Source organism: Pongo abelii, chromosome 5 (assembly GCF_028885655.2).
Source record: "Pongo abelii isolate AG06213 chromosome 5, NHGRI_mPonAbe1-v2.0_pri, whole genome shotgun sequence".
Taxonomy (NCBI): Eukaryota; Metazoa; Chordata; class Mammalia; order Primates; family Hominidae; genus Pongo; species Pongo abelii.
The window spans coordinates 141,578,929-141,594,755 of NC_071990.2; the positions used below are offsets into that span (position 1 = coordinate 141,578,929).

Sequence of the window (15,827 nt, forward strand, 5' to 3'; positions counted from 1 at the left end):
CTTCTGTCTCCCTCCCTTAAAAAATTGCCTCAGGAGAGTCTTCTAATAGATGCTACTCTTTTTTTTTTTTTTATGCCTAAAGGACATGGTTGCTTAAACAACAACAACAACAACAACAACAAAAAAAAAAAAAAAAAAAAAGAGCTAGAAAGCAGCAAAGGGATGGAAGACATTTGACCAGAAATAGGAACCTATTGCTGCCTTGGGTGGAAGTATTCTTTCTCAACATTTGGGGTTGAGGACAGAAAAAGAAATGAGGATATGAGAAAAAAAAGAAAAAATATCTGAGTGGACACAAACCGACACTTATCTTTATTTAAGCCCATTTATTTCTATTTTAAATTGTCCCTGGAAAGAAAAACAGGATGGAAAGCTTAAAAGGGATAGAACCTGGTATCTGTGTATTCTATCCTTCACCTACCATATTAAAATAGACCCACTTGCTCTAAAGGAGGTTGACATAACCTTTTATGAACTATCAATGCTATATCAACAAGCCTGACATTCTTCGTTCTACAGAATACAAACAGTACCTTTCATATTGTGACAGCAAAGCACCGTGGTAGTCTGATTTGTGGTTGTTTGGATGTTTGGTTTTTAAAATTATTTTCATTAATTTTATAAAGTGTTAGGAGTTGCATGACCGAAAGAACAAATACATCTAGTTTATCTTTGTTGCATTTCTTCTGGCCTATTTTCATTTGTCAAGGAATGACAATATTCAGGAGCTAGTGGCAATTGAAATCGGACTTTGAGAATTTTGGCTCAGCTTGAGATAGCTTATTGTAAAACATCAGAGTTAGTTGTGTTGTTTTAAACTGGTCAGATCATTGCTAACTGATTTGCACAAGGAATTAACTTCATTTTATGGAAGAATTTGTATTCATCTACTGTTGACTGCCTTATTCCTATCTCAGCATTAGTCTATTCAGAATGTGGGATCAGCTGCATATCTCTGGCCCTCTATCGAACCCTGACAATATAATGGACCTATTCTGTAGTTAATTCACGGTGTCTGGTATGGCTCCAGCAGTTTAACAGATGGATCTCTAGTCAGTCTCTTCTCAAACTCTTTATTAAATATTTATAGAGCCAGATTGAAAATAGGCCCAGCTTTGCTCCTGGAGGTATGTGTACAGACCTCTGGACCACGGAAGATCAACCTGGTCAGTTCAGGGAGGAGAGACAAATGTTTTCTTCAGAAAGTTTCAGAAGCACATTGAGTAATTGCCTTACCCATAGTGAGATCACAAGTACTTCAGCAGCATTCTATATAGTAAACAGAATGTTACCTTGAAAATAGGAAGCTGCTGTTAATGTGGGAAGATAAAGATGCCCACCAGGTTCACGAGTAAATCTGAATATTTGAAGCCAGGATTTATCCCGCCATGAGAAAATGTGGAAATGAATAATGGCACCTTTTACTTAAGTAGTATATATATACATATATGAGGAGTTGCCAGGAGAAAGTGTTAACGAGAAGAGTTCGTAAAAAATGAGTAGACTTGGGGATTTAGAAACACTTAAAATATCATTCATTGGACATGTAGAAGAAGGTGTTAAAATGAAAATGCCAAAGTTGTTCCAGTCTTTTACTAAATTGGGGGATGGAGGAGGCATGGAAAGGGGTGCTGAACTGAGGATATTCCCTTAGGCAGAGAAGAGCCCTGATGCTCTTAGAGGGGGCAACCTCTCCAGGTCAAATGCTGCTTGAGATAAGAGCAAAGGTGGTTGTTGTTGGTTTGTAGATCTATGAAGGACTCTTGCTTTCCAAGATGTGCTGTAGTGCTTCTAGAATAAATGCCAAGACCACAACACTCACACTGTCTTTATGTGTTACATAATCATCAGGTTAGAGAAGGCTGCAGGCTTTTGGTCCATCTCCTCGCCTTTGGACAGTTTCCTTTGAAATTGTCCCAAAGACTTAGAGACTTATCCAGGGAAATGTCATTGTGCCAGATCATAACCACATACTTAATTTTAGTGCCACAAGATAAATTACTAGCTCCAGATTTTAAAGGTATTTATTTCAGTAGTTCCAGGAGAATTTTCAAGACCCTTTTACTTAAAGTTTCAAAGGACAGTGCTGATTTGGCAGTATATGAAACCATGAATATCATTTTCATTTGGCTAACTTCTTGAGTTAATCAAGTTAGAACAATAAATGGACTTATGGCAAATACTCTTTACTATTATAAATACTGAACCTTATGCCTCTCCTTGAGCCAAGAAAGCTAGCAACTATTCTTCCATGCTAAAAGGAATCTTCTTTTGTTTCCAGTTCTGTTGACTTAGCTGTTTGTCATCAAGAATCTGATATGTCCAGGGCACTGTATTAGGAGCCGTAGAAAGATTATAAAGAAAAATAGATTCTTGAACAGCCCTTGCATTTGGGAGAGTTCATAATCTAGTAGTGCAGGGGGTAGGGGTTAGAGAAGAAGAATCATACATGAAAAGCCTTAAGAACATTTTCATAGAAAACTGAGTTTGGTGTGGCCAAGGGCATATACATAATGAATGAATGATTAGGGGCAGATAGAGTTAATCAAGGTTTTTCCTACATGTGTTGATTTTCCTAAAGTACTATAAATGTGGGCTGAATTTAGTGTCTGGCATAAGGCAGGAACAAATGAGTATTTACTGTTGATGATGTGTAAGGTAAGATCCCTGAAAATATTCTCTTGGGGTACAATGTTAGCAACCCAGCTCTGGGGCATTGTGGGTCAGAGTAGGTGTTAACTCTGGCTGTTGCTACGGAAATGGTTTAAGCAGCTGCATGTGCAAGGTTAAGAGCCTCATTCAAGCACACCTACAGGAAATGTTATACTTTGGGGGAAGGTCTGGGTCAAACATAAGCAATGCAGCACTATACCTCAATTGACAGCATAGACTTCAGAAGGCCCAGGAACAAGGTTGCTCTAGGGACATTTGCAGGTTTTCAGGTTGTCTCACTCTAGGGGTGAGAGTGAGGAGATAGATGCTGCTCTCTCTCTGACTCCCAGAGTGGAAATTACAGCAAGACCAGCTGCATCATGTAGCATCAGGTACACCCTTTCCTTCTATTAAATAGAAGCCATCTCTGAGGATTCCTAGCCATATTGATTAATCAGAAGAAATGATTGTTTTTGATAACCCAACAATAAGGGTGCTATGAGGGACTGATGCTGAGCCTTGTTTGAAGTCTATTCTTCCAGTCTCTCAAAGGACATCAAATAGCAAATGAAGCTGTATTATATGGCATTTGTATAATTTCATGTAAATTCTCAGAGGTGGAAGAAATAAAAATAATCACATCTGCCCACACTTGAGATGTGTAAAAAGAGAATGTAAAGATACAGAGTATCTCTTAAAGTCTTTAGAAAGAAAAGCAATAGAAACTACGGTCATATTTTGGTATTTGTTCTGGGATTACTTTGGATTTTTATTTGTCTTTTTACAAACATAGCCTTATTATGGAGGAAGTTTTTGGACCTGGTTTTGAAACAGAGGTAATATTTGTCTGTTATATAGTAAGAAGACTACTCAACTTTATTGTCCACAAAATCAAAATAATAAAATTTAAAAGGTGTTTTCTTTTCTTGAGCTGTTAAAACTCTTAACTTTTTTTAAAAAGCTCATTTTTTATTATTTGTGTTTCAGAGTTCACCAACTAAAACAGACTGAGCTGGGTCATTACCGTTCTCATCAGTTTAGATTTATATGATGCATGCATTGAAATGAACATCTGGACAGTTAGAGAATGCATTTCAATTGAAGGCCCTTGTAGCATATTTTTTCCCATATTTAGAGCATTCCTGTGGAAAACAACACAAGTAGGAAAACAACATTAGTAAAAGAGAAATATTTTTAAAAGCAAGAATTATTAGAAATAGGATTATTGAGAATTTTTATTGCACACAATAAAGGTATAAGTGGGATCATAAAGCACCATGCAGAAATAAAACCCATTGACTATTTGGGCTTTATTTTGAATCCAGAGAGCCAATGAACTTGAACTCATATGTGACTTCCAAGGCAACTAGCTGTAACCACAGTTACTACTGTCTCCAAGGCCCAAGAGGAGATTTTCAGCCTGGATAAGTATTTCATAGAGACATTTGAGCCAGGTGCTTTATGTAGTAGGATTGGTGATTCAGTGTGTGGCATTTAACAATGTGAGTCAGAATTAAATGAATGTCTTAGTATTATAGTTGGGGAGTTAATGGAAGGGCCATCTCTTGGATGAGTCATTGAACATAGATCCTGCTCTGAGCCACTTGCTAAAAATTGTGCAATCATTTTCACAAGCAGATAAGATGATAACCTTGATGTTCTGCCCTTTCTAAGTTCACATGATCAAGCTGTTCATCTCTGTTTCCCCAAAATAGATTTGAGCTATAAAACCACCTTTCATCTTTATTCATTATTTTTTTCCACATGTGTTCTGTACCTTATTCATTACATGTAAATAATGCAATTATGATATTTTAACTCTTACAGTATTATATTAGAGGTAAACTGCATTTGTTATTTATAGTCTTTCTTTTCTCCAAAAATATTTGAGGCAGCTTATAAAAGACACAGATATGCTAAAACTATTCAAGCAAGGGCAAATGAATGTGATTATGGGCTATGCTAGGTCAAGAGAGAATTTATAGGCTAAAGATAGCTTCTGAAACTGAGCATCAAATTTAGCTTTGAGCTTCCTGAAAATTATTTTCAACATGCATCATTTTGCCTTTTTAATAAATGTCAATGTCTGCATTAGTATCTTCTATTCTAGAATATAAGCTTAAGAGGGAAACGGTACTACCATTTAGTGTGGTTTGTCAATCAGATGGCAAGTTTATTGAGGACGAGTCAGAACTATAATGTGAGACTGAGTAAGTAGGGTGAGAATTCAAAGAAAAGGAGAACCAATCACTTGTTCCTGTCTTCAGTGAGGTAACTGGTCAGTTGAATAAAACCAGTCATACATTTGAGATGTCTCTCACCATAGAACATATAAGCCAATGAATGTTCACAGAATCCTAACTGGGGATACAATTGTGGGAAAATATTACCCTTAAGTAACATATAGTCTGATATTTGAGCAGTTATAGATTCGAGGCAGAAGGCTAGCTTTCAAGGGGAGACTTTCACTCCCATACCTGACTGCTGTATGACTGCCCTAGGGCAGCAATCACAGAGACACCACAGGGCAGCCTCTGTTAGGATTAGGATGACTGAGGCATGGTCTAGTTGGATGTTAGGACTGGGCTCTATTTAGCCTATACAATCCTGTATAATCTTAGAATTAAAGAAAAAAAGAAAGAAACAAAGGAAGGGAGGGAGGGAGGAAGGGAAGGATGGAAGGAAGGAAGGAAGGAAGAAAGGAAGGAAGGGGGAGGGAGGGGAGGAAGGAAGGAGGGAGGAAGGGAAGGAAGGAAGAAAGGAGAAAAGAAAGGAGGGGAGGAAAAGGGAAAAGGTCTGTTGGTCAATTTCATGGACCTCTTATTATGCCAATGTGAAAATCATTTAGCTAAATCTTTTGTGTCATTTTTTATCTTTTCTTAAACCCTTTTAAGGAGTGATAATTACATACATCTTTCCTGTGTTTTAGGAAGAAATTTTTGAAAGTAGATTAAAAAGTCAGATTGAGATAAATTATTAGGTTTATTGCTATCAAAACTGGAATAAAGAGTGGCATAAATATATAGTCATACTAGGCTTTCTATCATTTCTCCCAAGCCAGATGGATTTGAAAGGCCTAGCTGAAGGCCTATTTGAGTCTGTGAAGAAGACATACTTACTCAGATTTGCTGCCTTATCTACCTGCCATGTTTGGGACAGAGAGAGACATGAGTCTTCAGATCCATCTCTAGAAGACAGGCCTGACCCTGATCCAAATGTTCCTGCAGTGTGGAAGCAGGAATTCCAGAAGATACGACTTCATAAGAGGACAAATCCAAAAATAGGGAAAGGGAGTGGCTATACCACATGTGTTCTTACAGACCAATCCCAGATTAGTCATGCTTCCGACTAGGGTGAGGGGTGAATAAGGTGAGCATGAGCCCCAGTGATACGCCACAGGCAGTGGGGTGTTCTCATCTTTCACTGCCAAGTGGGATTACCTGGGGAGCTAAACACACACCACACACACACACACATGCACACACTCACACATACACACCAACACACAGGGACACATACGCACATGCATGCATATGCACACCATAGCACACACCCCCCACACACACATGAACAGATGCACACACACACCACATACAAATGCACATACACAACACACAAGTGCACTCACACAAACACACTCTTGCCTTGGTTTCATATGTGTAGCTAAAGTGACAAACAGAACAGGAAAAGGAAGCTCCCCCCAAACAGAGGCCTTTATTAAATTTATAACAATTGGGTTGGTATAGAATAGAGGTTCAGTTAATATTTCTTGAATGAATTACTGTAGAATGTATTGAATATTATCCATAGGTGAGGTTTTCCATATTTAACTCTGCCACAATATAAGAAAAATGACATTCTCTTCACCTTGACCTGAGAATTCTTCATTACCAGATCCCATTTTTGAAAGCACGGGCCTTGTTTGATCTCCTCAGGACTTGATGAGGCTGACAAGTGGTCTCCTATGTTTAAAGGGATTTGCTCTACCTAAAGACTGGGGATCTATGGGAAAGGGAGAAAGAAAGGCACAAGGTCCAGCAAGAGAAGAAAATGCTTTGTGTTGTAAGATGTGACTTTCCATCCTGGAATCATCCAGATCTTCACTGAAGTCTACAATGCCCCGGATTACTTCTGTATGAGTAAATTTATCATGGAAGTTAGTAAAAGGGGTAAGTTCTGCATTCTGGGGTCAAGGGACTAAAACAGCCTTACTTCATCTAGGCAGCTGTGGCTGAAATTAGGTTGTGTAAAGATCCTGAATGCAACAGTCAGCACCCCTATTGATATGTAACCACAGAATCTATCAACTCTTCTAAAAGCAAATTTTTCAACAGAGATTGCTGATAATGTAACCAAAAGATAATGTAACTATCTACCCTACTCAAAACTAGGCTAATTCCTCAAAGGAATTATGGCATTACATAATATGCCTGGTTAGTATGGCATTACATCAGCAATGCAATAATAAGGTAATAAAGTTATCAGAACTTCCCTTCCAAAATATGGCATTTTAATCCCTGAAGCATGAATAGAAATTAAATAATACTCAAACTTTTTATTAATTTTTACAAGTTATAATGGATATTCCAATTATTTTGTGTAAATTACATTACCAATTCTAAAAGTTGCATAAATTTTTAAATTTTTGGAAGGAAGAGTGTTATGATTTGACTTGCAAATATTTTTAGCAAACAAAACAAGCTTTAGAAGTTGACAAAAATGGGTACAGAATGTATACAAATATAAAGTGTTAGTTAGCATACTGGGATAGCTAAATCTTCTGTGAAGCTGAGAGATTTGTGCATGCAAGAAAATACCAATTTAGCTGCTATTGTTTGCAAACTTTAAAAATGTGTCTCTTCCCTTCTATCTGTGCTCCCATCAGCTTAGAATGCCTTCATTTTATCCATCTTTCATTATTAAAAACAAATTCTCTCTGGTACTCAAACTCAACTCAGTCTCAGTCTTTTAAAATACTCTTCTATTTAAAAAATAACAAAATCTTTAAAGTGGATTCTAATGGCTTATTGTAGTTTTCCTAAGCATAAATCACTCAGATACCGCGTTCTCTGAGTTCTTATATGATTCTGAATGTCCTTTTTATTATCTTTGTTCTTTCAGACTTGGTTGGATAAACAATTCATGTGACACATTTTCTTTCTCCAGAACTTTGTAGGATTTAACTTCAAATATTGCTGTGAAGAAGTTTCAGGGGATCCTGATTTTGTCTTCTGGTATGTGACATGGGTTTCCTGGAGGTAGCTTGAAAAAGTCTTTATCTTTGAAGTTCAATAGTGGACCAAGATATGTTTTGGCTTTAAGTGTTTTGTAATAATTTTGCCTGGATTAGAGTGTGTTCTTTTTATTTTTAGTTATTTTTCCCAAATATCTCAGCAAAATTTTCTTGTTTTATATTCTTTAATATGTTTTTGGTTTCATGGTTGGCTTTGTTTTCACAGGAATTCAGTTATTTTAAGTGGGCTTATTTCTCTTGAACGTGGTCACATTTTTCCCTCCCTCCCTCCCGCCCTTCCTCCCTTCCTTCCTTCCTTCCTTCCTTCCTCCCTTCCCTGTATCCTGTTAGAGGTAAACTGCTGCACTTTTTATTTACAATCCCTCTTTCCTCCAAAATATTTGAGGCAGCTTATAAAAGACAGATATTCTAAAACTATTTAAGCAAGGGCAAATGATGTGATTATGAGCTTTGAGTGTTTTGTATTTATTTATTCCTTTTCTCCTTCTTTTGTATGTTTTACTTCATTCTCTATATTTATCATGATTATAAAAAACAATTTAGAGCAGCAATTTTATTTTAGCTTTGTCTATTGTATTCCTTCTTCCTTAAAATTGATTAATATGTTTCATAATATTCTTGCTTTGGACATCAATTTTACTTAATGCTTGATGCTCTTATTAAAACATATTTCCATTTTCTTTTTTTAAATTGAAATGATCTTCTTCTTACCTATTTCTATATAATAATGCAATGCATTTATGGAGATGCTTTTTCCTTCCTGTGCTACGCTTTTTTCATACATGTTTTTTCTTGACTTTTGCATATTTTATGCTATTTTTTACTTACCAGTTATTTAGTGATTTTTTTCCCCCTATAATGTCTTTCAATTGTTGGCACTCAGATTGTTTTAGCATTGCTTATACTTAATGTGAATTATTTGGTGCAGGTAATCTGATTTGCTAATTTTGCTGATAAAATGAAAAAAAAGTTTTTATTTCTTTTCCACCATGATTGCTATCAACTTTTGTTGCTTTGAGCTACAAGTTGAGAGTATGGGAGATGAAAAGCTGATAAGCTAAGGTTGTGTTGAACATCTTAAATCATGATTTTCTGTAGACATTAGGGTTTACATATTGTTCCCATAGTGAACCCCTGCAAACTTAACTATCTGCATTTTTTCTTAATTTCCTCCTTTCCACTCTCCCTCCCAGGAACTAGTTTCACTTTTTTCAGTTAGAAGAAAAAAAAATACAAGAGTACAATTTCAATTTGCTTCTTCAAAGTTTGGCAGTCAGTGAAAATCATTCGTATATTATCAACTCAGCATTATTACTTTTAGGATGCTGGTGAAAGTTTAGAAGCCAGTTATGTTGCCCACACTGCTCTGCTCTATTCTAGAATCTTCTGTTGCTTCATTTTGGTTTCTTTGCTTGTTAATAATGTTTTATAGTTTCAGTTGTGCAGCACTCCTTTTTCATTGCTGCTGATCATGATTTATTTTATTCCGAGATTTCTTTATTTGTTCATTTGTGAAGGCATAATGGAAAATGGAAATGATGCAATCTGATGTGGCTTCATTCTTCCATTTGCTATCTTTACCCAAACTTTCAACAATCAGGTTTTACTTTATTATTTACAAACTTATCTAAGGATGTATTTATTTTAAAAATTTCACTTAAGAGCCCTTAGACAAGTCCTATAATTTATTACCTGCTGAATAAAGTAATTTTTCTTTTTTATCTCATATGACAGTGTTTAATGTAAACTACATTTTTATATTCAGAGAGTATTGTGTGTGTGTTCGTTCTGTCTATGTTTTTTTGTTTTGCTGAATTTGATCATGGACCCTCCTATTTCTGTTTTAATAGCTACCCCTTTTCATTTGCTATTTTCATATGCTGATTTCATATCATGCTTCATATTCTTGTGTTGTAAAGGTTTTTCCATTATCAGTGAAGTAATGGAAATTAAAATGTTGTATAGAGACAAGAGATGAGGTTTTATTTAATTAAGCAAAAGTAACAATCCAGACTACATATTGAAAGGCAGAGGGTAGGGAAGAATATTATGGGAAGCCCTAATAGATAAGAGGAATGCTAAGGGTTGATTTAAGAGGGAAAAATAAACAAAGTTAAAGTCAGAATGTTTATTTTGAATGGCATTAGTAAATGGAGAAAATTGGTGGAATCGATTCTTTTTTATTACGTGACTCATAAAAAATATTAGGTTGCCTTGATTTCTGCTTCTTACCTTGTGGCCCTGGTTTGATTTACACACCCTCATTGTCAGCACTGGCTCTCTATAATAAGCATAACCATTACAGGTGGCCATAGTTGGGATCTGAGCTTTTCTATAGCATCTTTAGTTCTGCACAGCAAGGGCCACTAGGGAAAGGGCAGAGAAGGGTAGAGAGGATGTCTATAGTTAGCAAATATACTTTGAGTTTGGAGAATAATAATTATGGAATTGTGGCATGTACGTTACTTGTGCTTTTTCCTTTGTCTTTCTGATGCCTAAGATGGTTGAACACAAGTTTTTCCTGTTGCGTAGCTGGTTACATTTTCCACTGAGCCTCGTAGCTCTTGTTTTTGAGAGAAAAAAGCACTAGGAAATATGCAAAATCTCCTTGAGTGAATAATGTGAATTGTAGAAAGGATCCACTGACTTCTTTCTCAGCAGTGATTTTCCATCTGAGTGGCTCCTGGGTAGTTAGTGCATAAAGCTATGTTGATGCTGGCTGGGTGCAAATTGCCTTCATCTGAAGATGCCTGCTTTGTACCATTACCTGCCTACAGCAAAACAGAGCCCCTCCAGTAGAGAAGTCTCTTTAACCAAATATCAAACAAATTAACCTTTTAGTGTGCTCCTAGGAGCCTCTCAAGAGAAGGAACACTTCAGTGACATCACTGATGGCAAAGGTTAGCCTAAAAGTAAAATGAAATCATCTGGCCAGGCAGGCCCTGCGGGAGAATCAAGCTTTGTAATTAGATCGAAGGCTCCTAGGAAACGAAGCTCTGTTGCAGGAAGAGCATTTGCAGAAGCTAATTGGGGTAAGCTTTTGCATCAGTGTCGGTGCAACGCATCACTTACAGCCTTGAAAATAGCTGTAATGGTGTATGATGATTGAGTCATTCCCTAATTTTAGCAACCTAGGCTGAACATGAATTACATGACGAATATGCGCTTGAGTTTGTCCTATCTGAGACTTCGGACTCCGGGAAGATTCCCGTACGCGTACTGGCTAATGTGACGACTGTTTCTGGGAGTTGCAGGATTGCGACAGCTCTGTGCAAGCAGAGCCTGAGAGTTTTGCTCTGTTGGTTCTGCCCATTTACCTTCATTCTAACCTCCATTCTTACCTTGTCATCTGGTGGGTGTCTCCCTGCTTTTACCCTACTTTTTTTTTTTTTCCCAAAGTGTGGAATCTGTAACTGAACTCAGTAATTGTTCTAAATTATTTCTGTGGTGAATTAGCAAAACAAGAAATCTAGTTACTAAGCAGATAAGGTGAGGTCACCATTCTCCTTGCTGTAGTGACTCAAACCAGATATCAACTGAGGTTGGAGGAGTAAAAAGGTGAGCAGAGAAGTAATATTATCTGGTCTTACATGTGTCTAACCTTCTCCCTAGATAATCACCTTAACTTTGATACATAGTGGAGTTCTCTTCTGGAACTTTCAAGGATACACCAACCTGAACACTTTATCTTTCACGATTTCCTTAAGTTTTATGTGGTTTTCAGTCTTTGAGTGACAACAGAATGTCAAGGCAAGTCAGCTCCCGGGACCCACTATCTATGTGACAAAGGCATAGTACTTAAACTCTCTGAGCCTCCCATTCCTCATGCATAAATGAGAATAGTGGAAGAGCTAGTAAGAGTATGAAGCATGGTATGAAATCATGCATGAAGCTTTATGTTGTAAAGCTGTGTTGTACGTGGCAAAAATTTTTCCATTATCAGTGCAGTAATAGATACTAAAATGTTGTATAGAGGCAAGAGATGAGGTTTTATCTAATTAAGCACAAATGATCTAGACTATATATTAAAAGGCAGAGGGTGGGGGAGAGTATTATGGGAAGCCCTAATCGATAAGAGGAATGCTAACGGTTGATTTAAGAAGGAAAAATAAACAAAGTTAAGGTCAGACTGTTTATTTGAATGCTATTAGTAAGTAAAGAAATTGATGGAATCAGATAGAAGCGCATAATCAGCTTTCATAAGCATTAGCTAGGATTTTTGGCCAAAACATAAGGGTGAAGGTATGTGAGAATTGTTCTTTATTTTGGTAGTCGTAACTAACAAAAACAGCTAAGATTTTTGAACGTTTACTGTACGTCAAGTACTACACGGAGCACATGATGTGGTGATGACATTAAAAACTCACCCCAACCTGCTCTATGCTCATTGCACAGATTAGGAAACGGAAGCATCTGAGTAACATAGTGAAGATACTAATGCAATAAATAATTGTTCATCAAAGAATCACGGAAAGAAGCACTTGGAGCTGGCTCATCTCAGGGAAATGTGCGTAGCGATAATGAGTCATCCATTTTCAATGCATCACTATAGCTCTCCCAAACCAAAACCCTCCTCTTGAGCTCACATTAAATCTGTTTATTTCTCATATCTGGATTGCTTTTACATTCTGCACCAGCTAATCTCTGGTCCTATTTCAAATCAGAATCTGGATATTATTTACCATCTGCCTCTAAGGGATGCACTTGCCAAGTCCCTTAATTTGCTATAATTGGCAGGTTTTCAGTGTACATAATTTATATCAAAAAAAGCTACCCTGAAAAAGAAGATTAATTAAACCATTTCTTCTGGGTCCCTAAAAGTGCAGTGGTTTCCAGGAGGATGACTTTAAGGCCTTAAGGTCTTCTGTGTGTATATGCTGTCACAGCTGAGCACATTAAAAATGTATGTTGGGTTGCTCCCTGGTGCCTCTGAGCTGGTCAGAAAGATGTCGTTGGCACCTGGGTAACATCACAAATACTCACTGAATTAAGCAGCTCACATTTGCATTTGAGTCTTTTGTTCCAAGCTTTGCAGACACTGGAAACTACTAGACTGCAGTATAATTTATGGATACCTCTGTGTTGGCAATTCTGTCACTGATATGATAGGAAACACTAGAAAAAAATACACCCAGATGTACAGAATTCTACATAGAGTAAGTGAGAGACCGTAACCTGATTCAGACAAGCAGCACACGTGGCTAGGAAATAGACCACTTACAGTTTTTTCCCCCTTTTTGCCCTTTTTCAGTCATTCGCTAGGCTCATGGTCCAATGTGGAACATCCCCTAGGCTTTGTGGAGGCATTCTGGTCCTTCACAGCTTCTGGATAATATAATGCTTCCTTGTGAGTTTATTTCTTAATCCATGCCTATCTAAACTTGGCAGATTCATTCTCCATTCTAAAAATGGGAACTTCTGTGTTTTCTATCTTTCTCTAGAGGTTTTTTTTTTTTTTTTGAATTACCAGCCTTCAGGGGAATTACACAGCTTAGCACAGGAATGAATGTGAAGTTGCCACATATTTTTCTTTATTTTCCTAGAATGCCCATCTTCACATCCATAGCCAGTTTTTCCTACTTAGCTTCCAAATCTTAGCTCAAATGCTGCCATGCTTGCCTTGCCCCATCCTGACCTCAAGGTGGCCTCCTCTGTGTTTCAGAAACTATATCTGAAGCTTAAGATATAAGTAAAAAATGTGGACAGCCTCCATTCATTGTCTTTTTGAAAGAAGGCCACCTACAGATTAACTAATATACTTAGGTTACCTCACTGTTTACTATTAATTACAAATTCCAGACTTTGTAGCCTTCGCTGTTGACTTGTAGCTTTTTGCATGGTGAAGCTGCAAATAATTTCTGCCAGGTGGAGCAGATAACTCCAAAGGTTTAGGGTCCTGTTGGACATGAGCCACTTTTTAAATCTACCCATCAATCTCATTCTAAGACGGTCTCTGTCCAGCTTATAAAACAACTTTTGATCTGGTCATAACATCTTATTAATTAATGAGTTAAATAAAACATGTTCATATTATGTGAGGGTGGGAATCACAGGTTTGAACTCCAGTAGGGTATAGCACTCTCCACATTCTCCCAGATTGAGTTGTCTCCCTTTGCCACTAAATAAAAGCCCCATGAAGACAGGGACCTTGCCTGGCATGACTTTGGACACTCAGTACGTAGTACCATGTCTGATGCCTGCGTCACTCAATAAGAATGTGTACTATGACTAAATGATTATGTAATTTAATTCTAACCCAATTGGTCTCTGCATCAGTGTTCCAGGTCAGTGCAAGGACGCTCTATTGCTCAAAGAACAGCTTCTATTTTAGGATAACTTAGATGTGGAGTCAGAAATGTTATGATAGTCTTTTCTACGACTTGATGACTCTATGTAGTGGCCTTAGTCTTAATCCTTCTTTATTAGTCTTTTGCTTTGCACTGCCTTTGGATTAAGAATAGACAAAGTTATTCAATATTCAATATCCACCTAAGCCAGGACACTTTGCAAGGGCAAATAGAAGTTTGAAAGACAGTTTCACTTGTCTTTTTTTTTTTTTTTCAATGTTGGGCCTAGTTGCTGTGGCTAGCTGAAAACATAAGGGAAATCTTTCTCTTTTATTAAGGATACTTTGACCCTTTCAGAGAAAAACAAATTCTAAGTAAAGCAGTTCCACGTCTAAACTGATGTTATCAGCCGCTACTGTATGACATTATGCTGTAAAAGTATTTACCTAAAAAAGTCAATAAACATGCAATTCACTATTATTTGTGTTGAATTATAGACCTGGAGGATCAAACCAGAATCAAAAGGAGTATACAAATTATCTATAAGATTATATGTATGTATATGCATATATATCTTTATACGTATAACCTCAAATATCTAAAGGCAATTTCTGTGCATCACCTTCTTGTCCTTTTCTTTTTCTTATACACACTACTACAATAATGCATTTCCCATCAAAGTATTATTTTAAAAGTCTGCTTTTCATTTTGTCTATATTTGAAAATGTACTCAAAGAGTTCTGAAGAAGAATAATGTGTAGGATGGTAGTTTTCAGAAACTTATTTGGAAATCATATCATCTAATAGAGAATTAAATATACTTCTAGTGGGTATTCAACAAAAATTAAGATAACTTCTCATATTTAAGAATATAAAAATAATCAGATTGTTTAAGCTTAAATTCCATCTGCTGTCCAGGGATTGTCAACCAGTGAAAATTTGTGGAAGGCCACAGACATTGGTCTTCAAATTGTTAGGGCTGTGCTCCTGACCAGGATTTGGCAAATGTTTTCTGTAAAGGGCCATAGTAAGTATTGATGATTTTGTGGAGAATAAGTATCTGTATATTTAAAACTCTGCCATCTTAGTGTGAAAGCAACCTTAGACAATACATAAACAAATTAACCTGGCTATGTTTCAGTCAATAATACTTTATGTATGAAAACAGGCATTGAACCAGATTTGGCCCATGGGTTATAGTTTGCCTACTCCTGCTCCAGACTGTCCTCATCGTTGTTTTCCTCAGTTAGTCCACAAAATTAAAAAGTCACTATTCTTGTATTTACTGTATTTTGCAGAGTTGTGAGAAAACAAATCTATATAAGTTGCTGTGGCCAGTGGAAGATAAGACATAAATTGTATGTCCAGGTTCATTTACTGAAGAATCTAAATGCTCTTTTGGGAAAAGTAGGCATCGAAATGCTTTGAAAATACGTATTTCAAAATAAGTATTGCATGCGTGGAAGTGTCACAATATTGAGGACCGACTATGATGCTAAGAAAGAGGGAATAAAATGTCTAACGCTCCAAAGGTCTCATTAATTCATAAAAGCTTATGGTAGGTTTGCGTAGGATTTTAGGCTGTAAACCTATTGTATGGCTACATGATTTTTTTTTTTTTTTTTTTTTTTTTT

At 36.8% G+C, this 15,827-nt stretch overlaps 2 long non-coding RNA genes across 4 annotated transcripts in view; one reads left to right on the forward strand and one right to left on the reverse strand.

Moving 5' to 3' along the window:
• Nucleotides 1-5,905, reverse strand: part of LOC129060084 (uncharacterized) — a 32,094-nt gene extending 26,189 nt beyond the window's left edge. The window contains exons 1-2 of one of the 2 annotated variants that reach the window (XR_010140360.1): nucleotides 5,772-5,905; nucleotides 3,677-3,794 (exon numbers count right to left, since the gene is read on the reverse strand). This is a non-coding gene — a long non-coding RNA (uncharacterized LOC129060084). The remainder of the gene's footprint in view (nucleotides 1-3,676; nucleotides 3,795-5,771) is intronic. The other variant, XR_010140361.1, reaches the window with a different exon arrangement.
• The window catches only part of LOC129060085 (uncharacterized), a 29,169-nt gene continuing 18,830 nt past the window's right edge, over nucleotides 5,489-15,827 (forward strand). Inside the window, exons 1-3 of one of the 2 annotated variants that reach the window (XR_010140358.1) lie at nucleotides 5,489-6,021; nucleotides 6,588-6,821; nucleotides 7,774-7,886. This is a non-coding gene — a long non-coding RNA (uncharacterized LOC129060085). The remainder of the gene's footprint in view (nucleotides 6,022-6,587; nucleotides 6,822-7,773; nucleotides 7,887-15,827) is intronic. The other variant, XR_010140359.1, reaches the window with a different exon arrangement.